At 44.6% G+C, this 13,020-nt stretch overlaps 1 protein-coding gene across 1 annotated transcript in view; it reads right to left on the reverse strand.

The window, feature by feature from the left end:
* Positions 1-13,020, reverse strand: part of GALNT16 (polypeptide N-acetylgalactosaminyltransferase 16) — a gene marked incomplete at both ends in the record, with an annotated part of 75,427 nt that overhangs the window by 37,240 nt on the left and 25,167 nt on the right. The window lies entirely within an intron of this gene.

The following is a 13,020-nucleotide window of genomic DNA, read 5'->3' on the forward strand; positions in this document are numbered from 1 at the left end:
CTGAAACACAGTATTTTGAGGAAAAACAGTTTCAGCCTTTCGGCAATCACTATCGCATCCAAACACAGAGGCAGCTGATTTAACAGGTTGCCTGCTGTGCCTTGCCCAGCGTTGCTCACAGAATGCCCTGATAAAGTTGGAAGCTGCATGTAACTGTCCCCAGTCCCACACAAGAGCAAAAACACTTGGGCCATCCCTTTCCTCTCCTAATTTTCCTCTAGCTTTCCTAGGCCACACAATCAGTGCAATGCCAGCACCCAAAAACCATTCACTAGGGCTACTGGGAGGGAGGACAGGCATAGTTCTAGCCCACGCTGAACTCTTAGATATGAGATTTTGGTTGGAAACAACCTAGAAACTGTAAAATATTGGCTTATAAAGCAATCAGGATTGTTTACACAATGAAAGTAGTTCGACAAATTGTCTATGTAGATATTTGATAGACCAAATCATGAAGAAGCCATAAAATGGTCGCAGCCTTGTATGAAGGAGTGTTGGAGCTCCCTAAAACTGCTGGAAAAGGCAGATTCTGGCACATTCACATCTCATCCAAAGCACCGAACAGTCTCCCAGATCTTGAGATCCTTCTCTGTAAAACAGTCTGAATACCCTCTAATACTAGGCTTGATCACGTTCCTTCCTCCACTATACAGCTCTTTTTAAGAGCTTTAGAGGGCAAGAGACCAGGGACTGGTCCCCAGTATCACACAGCATTTTTGTTGAACCGTCTTAGTGAGGTGGGAAACAACTCAAGAAACCCAGTGCCACAGCAAATTCCTTAAGCAGGAGAGCACTCAGAAGAACAAACATCTCTACATCTTTCTCCAAGAAGGGCTACCCTGCAGTGCAGACAGCCCTGGGAGAACCAGACAGTTGGCAAATGAAATTCAGCGTAGACAAGTGCAAGATAATGAACATTAGAAGAAACAAATTGAACTACTCATGCACATTGATGGATTTCAAATGAACCATGACCACGCGGGTTACAGATCTGAGCGTCCCCATGGACAGCTTAGAGAAACCCTGCACTCATTCCGCTGAGATGGGTAATACAGCAAATTGAGTGCACTGCAAATGGGACAGAGTAAACTGAAACCACCGTGAACACTGTTATACGAAATCAGTGACGGCTCAGCAGCCGTGGCCAGAGCACAAGTTTTGTCAAACCAGTCTCTGGAAAGAAGCTGGAAGGAGAATGAAGAGAAATTAAAGGTTAGGACTATTCCATTTGGAGAGAAGATGAATGAAGTGAGAAGAAAAATGAAGGTGGTCCATAAAATTATGCCTAATACAGCCAAGGTCAGCCTGATGCTCAGATTTCCCTTTCTTACCATACAAGAACGGGCCTGGCAGCCAGGGACCGTTCCACCACCCAGCCAGAAACAGCACAGCCCGGGGGGCACTGGGGCAGCCCCAGCCCCGGGCAGCAGGCACCTCTCTGGGGACGGGCCAGGCCATGAGTCCACCTTGGCAGGGCTCATGGTCAGGCAGGGCAGGGCTATGGGGAGCTGGAGACTAGCCCTGCTGTGGCATCGCTGGGGCAGGGGATGACAGCACCTGGGGTCTTGGGCCATGGGGAGGGTGGAGGGAATCCCCATGGGGCTGACAAGAGGTCCTGGGCCATGGGCAGGATGGAGGGAGCCCGGGGAAGTGAGCAGGGACAGGAAGGCCCATTAGTGCCCTCAGAGCCATGAACTATTGAGCCTTAACTTGAACTATTAGGGGTAATTCCTCTAGATACTATGGTTCTCACCTTACTTACACATCAAATTTAAAAAGTGGTAAAAGAGCACTAGGAATTAATTGTCAGTTAAGAATATCTCTCATTTTTATCTCAGCCAGTATCTCTTCAAATGGGGAAAAGGGAGCATTAGGGGCGCCATAGCTCAGAGGGCCTAGCTTCAGCTTCCAGACAGACAGCTAATCAACAGGTAATCAACAAGTAATCAAACAACTGATTTGTGAGCACCAAGAAGATAACAAGGTAATAAATAGGAGCCAACTGAGATTTGTCAAGACTGCATCATGTCAGACCAACCTAATTTTCTCCTGTGATGGAGTAATCAGTCTTAAGGGTGTAGAGAAGCAGTAGATAGATACATCATGACTTTGGCAAGGTTTTTGATAGGGGCTGGTAAGACGTTGTCATTAGCAAGCTGGAGAAATAATAGTCCAGATGAAACTAATGCAGAATGAGTGAAACTGGTTGGAAAACCACCGTCAGAGCAGAATTACCAGCTGTTCACTGTCAGAGCAGAGGGTCTATGGTGAGAGCAGGTCTTAGAGTTGTGTTCTGGATCCAGCAGTATTCAGTATTTTCATAAGCACCTTGGATATTGAGACTGAGTACATTTACCAAATCCATAGGAAATCCAGCAAAAGTGTCAGCCATACTGGGGAACAGGATTAGAATTCAAAATTATCTCAACAAATGGGGAAAAAAAAAGTCTGTAAACAATAAATACAATTCAATAAGGCCCCATAGACCTCTACAGTTCATCGGGTCTGCGCTAGCAGAAAACATGGAAGAAACAGCGAGCTCCTCAGAAAAGCCCTAGATTTTACAACTCATTACAAAGCACACAACAGCAAAGCCCAATAAAGAGAAGAGAGCAAATACCATCCTGAGTGGAGCCCAGACAGCTACAAACAAGCCTGGAAAAGCAAATATAAAGCTTATCTTTAAGGACTGGCTTGCTTTATCAGATTTTTTTCCTAGAATATAGATGTTTGATTACAGGACATTTTTTCACTGTTAATTGAAAACATACTTGACAGGAGCAGCACAGGTTCTCTGTAAAATAGTAGTCAGTCACCTGCCAAACCCTCTGAGGAGGGCGGACTGATGTCCACCCCCTCTTTCCTCTCCCTTCACATTACTTCACTCACTTCAGGAAGAAGTCAACATAAGCACATATGAGCTCTGGGTATATTAAAGGCACAGTATATACAGCTGAGTGCAGAGTTAACCACCTCCACAGGACAGTTCATACCTGTTAGCTCTCTATGTAGCTACACACCCTGTAACCCCATGCTTGAGGCTGGAACAGTAAGTGGGAGTTATGTGAGCAGAAGAGCCCAGTTTCTGACTAATGCTCTGTGATAGACCAAAAAACTTCGCTAGATGAAAGCAGAAATAACAATGAATAGGCACTGGAAATGTGAATGTCTAGACTAGGGATTAGCAAAGCAGTTTGCACAAGTTAAGGTTTGTCCCAAAGACCACTGAGACCTCCAACACAATTCACATACCAAAATTTCAGGAAATACTGTAAACCTTCTAATCTCATTTTGCCATTTCTCATTTTCACGTATGCTTTCTCCTTTCAGTAACAGAATGGACTGAGTTGCTCTTCTGCTGTTGAAAGTATGCTCTTATTTCTGTTTCGACACTGTTCACGAGACCTGAAACTATTGAAGTCGTGAAATCAACTTTGTAAGTAAGGGATTAAGGGAAAGGAATTAATGCCATGCACATCTATGAAAACTTGAGAGGCTCATTTCTCGACTAGCACAGTGATGTTCCTCCAGGCATGATCACTCGTAAAATACCAAGACTATAATACAGACAGTGCCACTCACTTCTGTGCATTATCACCGTCTGCCACCAGACACAGGCACGCCAGCTCCAACATCGTGCAAACAGACACTAAAATCAGAGCAGCTGGGGACCTCAGGGTCCCAAAATATTTTTTTGTAACAGCAGGCTTGGCCAAATTCAAAAAGGATAACCATACCCCAGGGGTCATGAGGAATCATTACTTAACTAGAGTAAGTACGCAAAACTCTCAAAGGTAAGTGCAATTAATCATTTCACAGTTACTGTGAAGTTAGTCCAAGAGTAGTTTTATATGACAGGACATATACTTTGCAGCTCTTGTATATCTTTCTTCCAAGTGTTTAGCGCGAGTACAACAAATGGAGCAGGGGGCTGCCACACTTCTCTTTTGTTTTAAGCTAATTTTCATGATTGTGGAAGCTCTGTCAAATCCCAGGACGGAAAAGCATCAGTGACAAGCCATCCCCAGTAAGTGTCCTTCCGTGGAAGAACTAACTGACTAAGAAGGTCTAACTGATGAATATGGACACAAAGCAAGCCAGGGAGTAACAACCCCACCAAACCTTCCTTCCTCTTGAGGCACCCCTTTGATTTATCACACTGACGCAGCCTCACATACTGCCACTTCCGTGACCCCCAACCATGCCAGCACCTCTCTCCCACCAGCCTTGCCTGTCCAACCCCCCTCAGCAGAGGTTTCCCTCTGAACTGGTTTAATGCCAGCTTTGACCCATTGGGTTGAGATACAACCTTGCTGGCTGAGTAAATCCTTTTCCCTCAGAGCAAAGGCCAGGCCCAAGTCACTTCTGTAAACCGCAGTGGAGCTTCTGGGGCCCGCACGGCGCGAAATTTTTCTCCGTGGCCTCACTCCGCTTGCTCCGTATGCTGTCCCAGTGACCTGAAGACAAGTCCCAGAGAGGAGAGGAAAGGACAGCACAGCTCCACCAGCAGCAATCAGATGCTGGGGTGAGCACACAGCAGTGCTTGGGGATGCTACAGGGGCAGGTGCTGCTCAGCTCTGTAACCCATATGCTGGCACATGGATGGGCTACAAATGGCACAGAGAACAGACAGGGAAGGACGGAGAGCTGCAGCAACTCCCAAGAAATTCCCAGGAGAACCTGCTTGCCCGGGGAGCAAGCTACTCTTGATGGGCTGAACCTGTAAGATACCGTCTCTTGAACACCTGTTGCCAAGAGTATTTGTTTTAGAGGGTGTGTTGCATTTCCAGTTGGGATTAGGAATCCCAGTGCGCACATGGCTCTTGCTATGTCTCATGAAATAGTTCGTACACTTCTCTGAAAAATAGCTCAAAATACTTTAAGAAAAAAGCCTGTGCCTGACAGCACAGGGCCTATTTTATTCATGCTTTGTTTAACTGTGTAAAATATTTTAAATGTGGTTTAGGAACCATGCTCTTAAGGAACTTCTGTTATGAAATGTTAATAAAAATTACCACAGTTAAATAGAACCATCTCTGTTCTTCAAGAAGTGCAAGTGCTGACAGAGGAGCTCAGAGACCGATTTGAAGGTTTTGTTTGTGGCCTGCACAAACTGGAGTAACACAATGCAAGCAGTAAAGCAACTTGAATGGATCAGTTCCCACCACAGCTAATTGGTTTCAAGAGATTTTCTACTCCCATCAGCATTGGACAACCTTGAAGGCCTGCTGTCAGTTCCAAATTGGGCTGGAGAAACCAGCGGTGAGCCGCCAGCAGAGGCTATTTATTTTCAATGCCCTCTGAGAAGAGGCCATGATTTCCTCCAGGCCCTGTGACAGAGCTGTAGTCACCAAGGGATGGTGGGAGTGAGAAGCATGGAAAGTTTCCTGGGGCTTGCTTTCCAGAACTGCTGCTTGCACAAGGTGCTTCTCCACCTCCCTACTCTTTTCCATTGCCTTCCGTACATGCAGAGGCAGTCCTCTGCCATCTCTGCAAGACTGCATCTCTGTTCTCTTCTGTTTTAACCCTGAAGAAACCCTTTCTTTCCATCCCTGCCTCATGGCTAGGAAGTCATGGGATTCCACCAAACATTTTCTATCTTGTTCTTCTCTTCTTCCCTCATAGTTTCACCAGACATTGAGCTGTTGACAAAGAAAGTGTCCTCAACCATCTGGCCTGAAAAGGTGGAAATCCTGTATAAGGCAAGAAAGGAGAAGCAATTATTTTTCTGTGTTTGGTTTCCACAGCAATGTTCTCCCCACACCCATCAATTTTTGGATGCTACTTTCAGAGTCTCCTCCAAGAGACACAGAAGATGGCACAGTGTTTTTCCTGTTATTGCCTACAGCCTGGGTGAGGTGAACATCACACTCTCCTGTGATGTCTGTCACAAGCAGACATGGGTTGTTAGTGTGAAGAGTTTACAAACAGGATGTTGCAGACTTACAGGTCATAACAGTGTGTTGATAGACAAGGCTTGGCCACTGCCTCTCGAGCAGCCTTGCCATGGTTTGACAAGCTGGTCTCTTGGCCAGTTTTGGGGAAGAAAGTAGACAACACAAGAGAGGAAAACAATGCAAGGGACGTTTACAGGGGGAGCAGCAAAAAAAAAACATGAGCAATTAAGTTACTACTTCTGTCTATCACAAGCGGTTGTTCCCTGATAGCTTCACACACCACTACCCTCATCCAACTTCTCAGCATATGGAAACATGTTGTCTGTTCTACCATGGTCCCAAGTCCTTGCTTTCATGTCTAAGAACTCACAATCTTGCTTCTGAGGCAGCCACGTGTCCTCTGCCCAATGATCCTACTTAGACATCTCTTTAGTGACTCTGTGGAGAAGCATCCTTCTTGCAGTATTTCATCCTGATCCTGCATGTCCTTGTCTACAGAAGGGAGGGATCCTTCCAGGAAGCACATCTGGATCACTTTGCCCAGGTCCCAAAGGTATGCAAAGGAGCATGGGCTGACAACTGGAGGACAGCCAAAAGTAACACAAAGTGTGCAAGCGCCAGCACTACAGCACACACCAGTCTCATTCATTTGGCAGACAGCAGCCCTAAAGAGTGTGGGGTACTCTACTCTCTGCCATGCTGCTTATCTGAGCTCAGCATCGCACTGCATGCAAACAAGTCACTTCCACATGCAGCGACCGGCTTCAGCGTGAACTAACCCGTCTCCGCCCCCACGTAGATTAGCAGTCCATGCATAAATCATGCCAACTTGGATTCCCCTCCGAATACAGTCCTGATGTTTATTCATCACAGAATGATAACCTGAGAAGCTGGAATGTATTATACAACCTCCCATGTGACAGGCACATGATACTATCAGTTATCATACTCTACTGCTGGCCAAGACAGATATATGGTATATAGGTATAAAATAGAGCAAGCGATGACTTCTAAAAAGTATGTCCATCTTTGGCCCAGCTATGTAATCCTGAAAAGACCTTGAGCAGTTAGCAAGGGCTGGATCATGCAATGTTTTCTGGCCCAGCTGCCCTGAGGAAGGAAGACATTGCCTGTAACTTGAGGGAGGGGACATGATACCCTCGGGCATCCTTCTAGTCTTTTTGGTTTTAGAAGTGTTGAATAAAGCAAAGCAGTGGAAGCCAAAAGGGCTTCAAAGACAGATGCCCGAGGGCACTCTCGTCCAAACAGCTCTAAGGAAATGAGTCTGCTCAGAACCCTGGAAAACCAGACCCCAGATGAGGTGAAGCAGTTGCCAAGGCCTATTTCTTCCCTCAGTTTGAAGTCCAAGGCACACAGATGTCCATTATGCAAAACTGAAAAATGATATTATAATTTTTTCAAATATATTTATGGCATTTACATATATTGATTTTGTATAAACACCCACATGTCCAGACACACATACATCTGGCTTCTATGTTCATTTGATCTTCATCTCATTCCCTGCCGTTTTTTCCCTATTTGGCAAAGGTGACATGAACACGGCCATTTTTGCTGACAGAAACCTTTATGCTTTTATATTTCTCTCCAGGAGACATGTGGACAAAACCCTGAAGAATAGTGAGGGGACGGTCTTCAAAATTACTGAGTACCAGCACTAGAGAGTAGCGTAAGGACCGTGGGGCAGTTTTTCCCTGAAACAGCACTTGTTTTCCAAGCATACCTCTCTCTACCCATAAATGTCCATGACAACATGTAATGTCAGGGAGAAGACAGACATGACAGCACACCCTTTGAATACATAAGGGACTAGGCAGTTCATGCTAGCACCCCCGCCAAAACAGCAGCATTGTCAGAAAGAGACCCCAATGGGTAGCTGGGATATAGTCCCTCAGGGAATTAAGGTTTTGTACAGAGAAACAACGGTCACACGGACATGAAGCTGTCTGCATTCAGACATCTGTTTAGTATCACATAGCAAACCTCCTTAGCAAAAGCCATCTAGGTTACTTACTGTATATAGAAGTACTGTTCTGCTAAAGATTATACATACACAGTTTGTAAAGTTGTGTTTTGAGGTCCCTCAGAGCGAATAAAAAGGCACTATAGGAAGCTGCACTTCTGGAAAAATATCCCGGTCTTTCTAAACATTTAAATATATAAAGAATGTCCCTGTTTTCCAAGTGATTTTGAATTATTAAAATAAAGAAATAAAAGGCACAATGTTTTGTTACCTGTCTTCTAAGTGTTAGATGCTCAGTGTCCTTTTAGACATTACCCGAACTCTGATTTATAGCATCTGTATCAAGATGGATTGACACAGCATTCTGTATCAAGTCTGATGATACCGTCATGATTACCTGGTAGCACCAATGAAGCCAATAAGACAGTTCAAATGAGGGTGGCCTAGGTCTTCATTAAACACATCAGTCACATAAATTGTGTCTTTCTGCCCACTCCCCCACCTACTCTGTCTGTACGACGTGTGTATGTGCCTCCTGTGCCGATGCACTAATTTATTCCCTTTGAACTCGAGTGACCTACATTCAGCCTTTTCCTCCCAGTGAATCACAACTGTCTAGAGTGACAGATGCCACCACAGATTTTTTCGCAGAGGAGAAAGCAACTTTAGACCTCATAAGCTGCTAACGTAGTCAGCAGTGACCTCGTTAGCTAAGAGATGAGCAGAGGTCAGCTAGCACTGAGGACTAGGCACTGCTCACCCAAAGCATTAAAATATTTAATATAATTAAGTTTGGGGCTCATTTTTTTTGCCTTCAATATCACGTTGTAAGGTCTTTTTGCTAAGGCTAGAGAAAGGAAGCTGAAGTACCTTTTTAATCATTCATCCTCAAGAGTTAGAGCTTTAAACAGAGATTAGAAGATTAAGAATAAAATAGTGTGGTTTTGCAACTAGCCAACATTCACACTCTGCAGAAATACTGTGCATGTGCACAGCTGAGCCAAGAAGACAAGGGGACGTTTCACACCCCCAGCAGGGACAATCCCTGCCCCACAGCAGAAGGTGGGAATTTCTCCCCATCTTCCAGCAAGGAAAGATTTTTCCCTGACATGTTTTGTTTTGTGGATCTTGCTCAAGCAGTCATGATTTTGAATATTATCCAATTCCACACTAACTCTCTCCTCTCTCCCCATGTTAATCACCAGATAGATCCTGTTACAGCCCCTCTCACTGATAGCTGCAGGTGGGAAGCACCATGGCACATCCCGCAGACCGAGCCGGGTGGCAAGCTGGCCTCAGGGAGCCATACTCCTGCCTTTGTGCTGGCCGGGGTACCACGCTGCTCCTGGAGGCTGGCCCACAGCCCCAGAGCCTGCACAGAGCTTGTCTTCCCACAAAATAACACCTGGGCAAGATGTGACCTTGACAAGTCAGGTAATTTACCACGATGCTTTACAGAGCCCTTCCTCACATTAGCTTCTGAACATCACACAGAAAGGCTCTTGGCAGGACCAGTTGGTTGGGAGAGAGCCAGGCCCAATATGAAAATGCAACTTGTCTGTAAACCAACAACCAAACTGGCACTTAACAAAGTGACTTAATATAACTCCTCATGCTGCCGTTGAATCATGACCTAGTTTCTTAGAGAAGTTCAAGAATGACCTTCAGCTTACAAGGCGGACTTGTATTTCAGAGGTTTGAAGCCATGAGATCTATCCCTAGGGACTGTACTGGTACTCTTTCGGTAGCGACAATAGTGATGGTGCACATACATCCATGATTTATTACAAAAATGAGTCGTTCTGCACAAGACCTTGTTCACTCAGATATGTCCTCCACCGTGCATTCAGCCCTGCGGCATGCAACATTGTCTTCTAAACTGGAAAAACTCATTGCTTATTTGTCAGTGAAGATTTGAGAATATCAGGCTGTTGGCATTTTGTTTAGGAGCCAAATGATATTCCATTTTAATTGATTAATTTTTCAGTTACTGCATTGCTCCAATTCCAGGACCCGGCAATCAATTTGAACTGACAAGACCCTCAGAGCCGTGCTCCGCTTTCTGCTTGGGTCTCCATTTGCAAAGGCATTAAATTCACCTCCCCAATAGCAAATTTAATCAAGGATGGTGCATACCAATGAAGAATCATGAAATGGGCTCACATATGCCTGTCAGATATGAAAAAAACCCGTGTTACGCTATGCAGGCCTCTGTCATTCTAGGCTTCAATCACGTTATTAATAGAGGCCTCCTCAACAGCCTCTCTGCTCTGCCAGTTTAATCACTGTCAACCAAGAAAGAGCTGGGCATATAAGGAAGAGCAGAGCCATTGAAGCGGGCACCACAAAAACGCACACATCTGACTGTCTTGAAATACACTCAGGACAGGTACAGCCAAAACCACATCTCACAGAAACACAGTTCTCCCCATGCACAAAACGCCATGGTCCCTCACAGGGACACTCGGCTCATTCTGCAGGTGCGAACTGAGGCAAAATAAAGTCAATTATTGCAATGACCAGCAAAGATTCTTAAAATTCATTACTCTGCCAACCCCTATGCATTACAAAGGGCAGCCGTCATCTGACTCCACACATACAGTGTTCTCAGTTTCGCTGCAAGTCTCATCTCGTAAAGATGCAGTTCCTGGGTTGTATTGTTAGGAGAACTCACAGCTTTTCTTTTGAAAGGATAATCTTTTGCCTTTGTAGTTGCAGAATAGAGAAAGGGGGATACCTAAAAATTCAAAACCCCGAAGGTGAAGATGAAGGACACAAAACTTGATTTTCAAATCAAGTAATGTTTGAATGTTTGTGGTCAGCAACAACACCGTTACAGAAACCTTGGGCTACAACTGGTTTCTGTCCTGGCTAAACCAAATCTGGCCTGTCCGAGCAGGCAGATCTGAAGAGCTGCTGGGTTTGAGTTCATTTGTTAAAAGATATGTCTGTCATTTTTCTCCACATATTCAATTAGTGAGTTTTTGTCCAAATCTCATTTTCAGAAAGCTCCCAGAGCCCTGCAGATCAGTCCCGCTTCCCTCACACCGCACACAGACTGCGCTCCTGACAGCATCCCCCCAACACAGCTGGCTGGCTCACAACCCAGCCACCAGCTCAGCAGTTTCCACTCTGCCAGCAAGTTTTCAAACAAAAAGTTCATGCAAGTGTCATAAGAAAAATGTGGGTGTCTGTTTCTGATAGCTGGGGCCGTGCCCCTAACCTTTTGCTTCCCAGAGGAGTATTGTATGAGCATAACCAATGCTATCAAGGAAGATAGACTTCCCTTCTCAAGATCTATTGGATGTCTTGTTTTTAAATTTCTCTTCTTCAAAACTATGACAGCGGAATATAACCTGTAGGACTGAGTGAACTCCATTCACGTTTTTGGGCAGTGGAACAGCCCAGATACCTCCCATTGCCCAGGAGCACCGGGCAGGTGCATTTTTCCCCACACAGATTTATTTCACCAAAGCACAGCTCCAAAAAGCCACCGGTGCTGTGATGGTCAAAGAATCTTGCCTGGACCTTCAGCAGCTTTCCTAAATATGAATGAAAAACAAAACCCGGATACATTCAGTCCTGTCACAGCTCCATGAAAACCACAGGGTTGCTCATGAGGATGAGCTCTGTTTGCTCCTCTCTGCAGAGAGCAGCATGAAGCACAGAGGCGTTGTTTGTGTTCAGAAGAACACAATGTAAAAATCTAAGTATGCTGTAAATTACTAGCGAAATCCAGTGGCAAAATTCCCAGTGACATCAGCAGGACAGGATTTCAGCCACAACAAAAATATAAACAGAGAGAAACAAACACACACAGCACTTATCCATGCCCCAGTTTTTCACTACCTTTCAGTCGTTCACACTCAGTATTTTATTTTGATCTAGTGGAAAAATTAAACTGTTTAACACACTGAACTTCCCATTCTTCCAAATCTTTATTTGCCCTGGAAAATGGCAAGATGTTGTTAAATAGCCTTCATTACCCAGAAGACAAATAATGTATACATTTCTAGCTGCAGGTTGTGGTGGTGAGGTGAAAGTTAAATGCAATACAGCTTGTTAGAGACATGGAGTCTGTAACACAATTCATTTTCTCCCAAACAGAAAAAGATGTTGAGACATTCTTCACATTTCTGGCTGGCTCCTGTTGGGTTTTAGCATTTCTGGCTCCAGAAGAGAACATGGAGATGAACAAACATGAACAAAGGGAATGTGCTGACAGGTTTGTTCAAAGTAGGTTTAAAAAAATTCATAAAACCAAAAGCAGAGCTGTGGTTGCAAGCGTGGGGACAGACAGCACCAAAGATATCACAAAATAAACTTTAAAAAACAAACAAACAAACAACAACAACAACAAAAAAACAAAACAGAAAAGCAACCATCAGAAAACATGAAAGAACTGTTAGAGAGGGAACAAGATGAGGGAAGCCTACCCTGAAATGACAAAAGGTGGATGCGAAAGAGAAATTAACCCGTAACTCTGCATTACGCTGTCTGGAATAAGCATTTCTTACTGTAGCTGGTCAGATGTAAGAGGTATTCTATATAATGATTCTGAATGTGGCAGGACTATGGACCGACAGCACCCAGGCAGTGTATTCATCTGCACATCATGCATAGTGGCAGCCTGTCCCTGCCACTGCTGAAGATGGGCTGACCAGCAACACACCCAACACAAATGCAGAACAAAACTCTTTAGCAGAGCAGCACCTCCTACTGAAAAAATGCATTTAATGGTTCAAATCTTATTTTTGCTTAGCGCTCACCTCCCAATGAGACCTCTGCAGCCACAGGGTGTGAGGCACAGAAGCTCTCATGCCCATCAAATAACGTCCACCGCTCAGGATACAGCCAATTGCCAGGACAGCATTCTTCAATCTTTCTCTATAATTAACTGATGTTTAAGCAACATGAGTTGCTCTGGCTTTCTGAAACCAGTGATGAGAGATGTGCCAAACTTTTACAGGAGCATATCCTTCAGGACTTTATCTACCTTAGTTGAAGGGCACTTTGCTGTCTGTCAGTATATATATATTACTTGATCCAGCTCTTTCCCTTGCTGCCTCCACCCCAAACCAATATTAAAAGGCATATTTAAGGTTGTAGAGTCAAGCACTCAGCACAGAAGGAAATCAT

Source organism: Vanellus vanellus (genome assembly GCF_965231255.1).
Source record: "Vanellus vanellus genome assembly, chromosome: 6".
NCBI lineage: Eukaryota > Metazoa > Chordata > Aves > Charadriiformes > Charadriidae > Vanellus > Vanellus vanellus.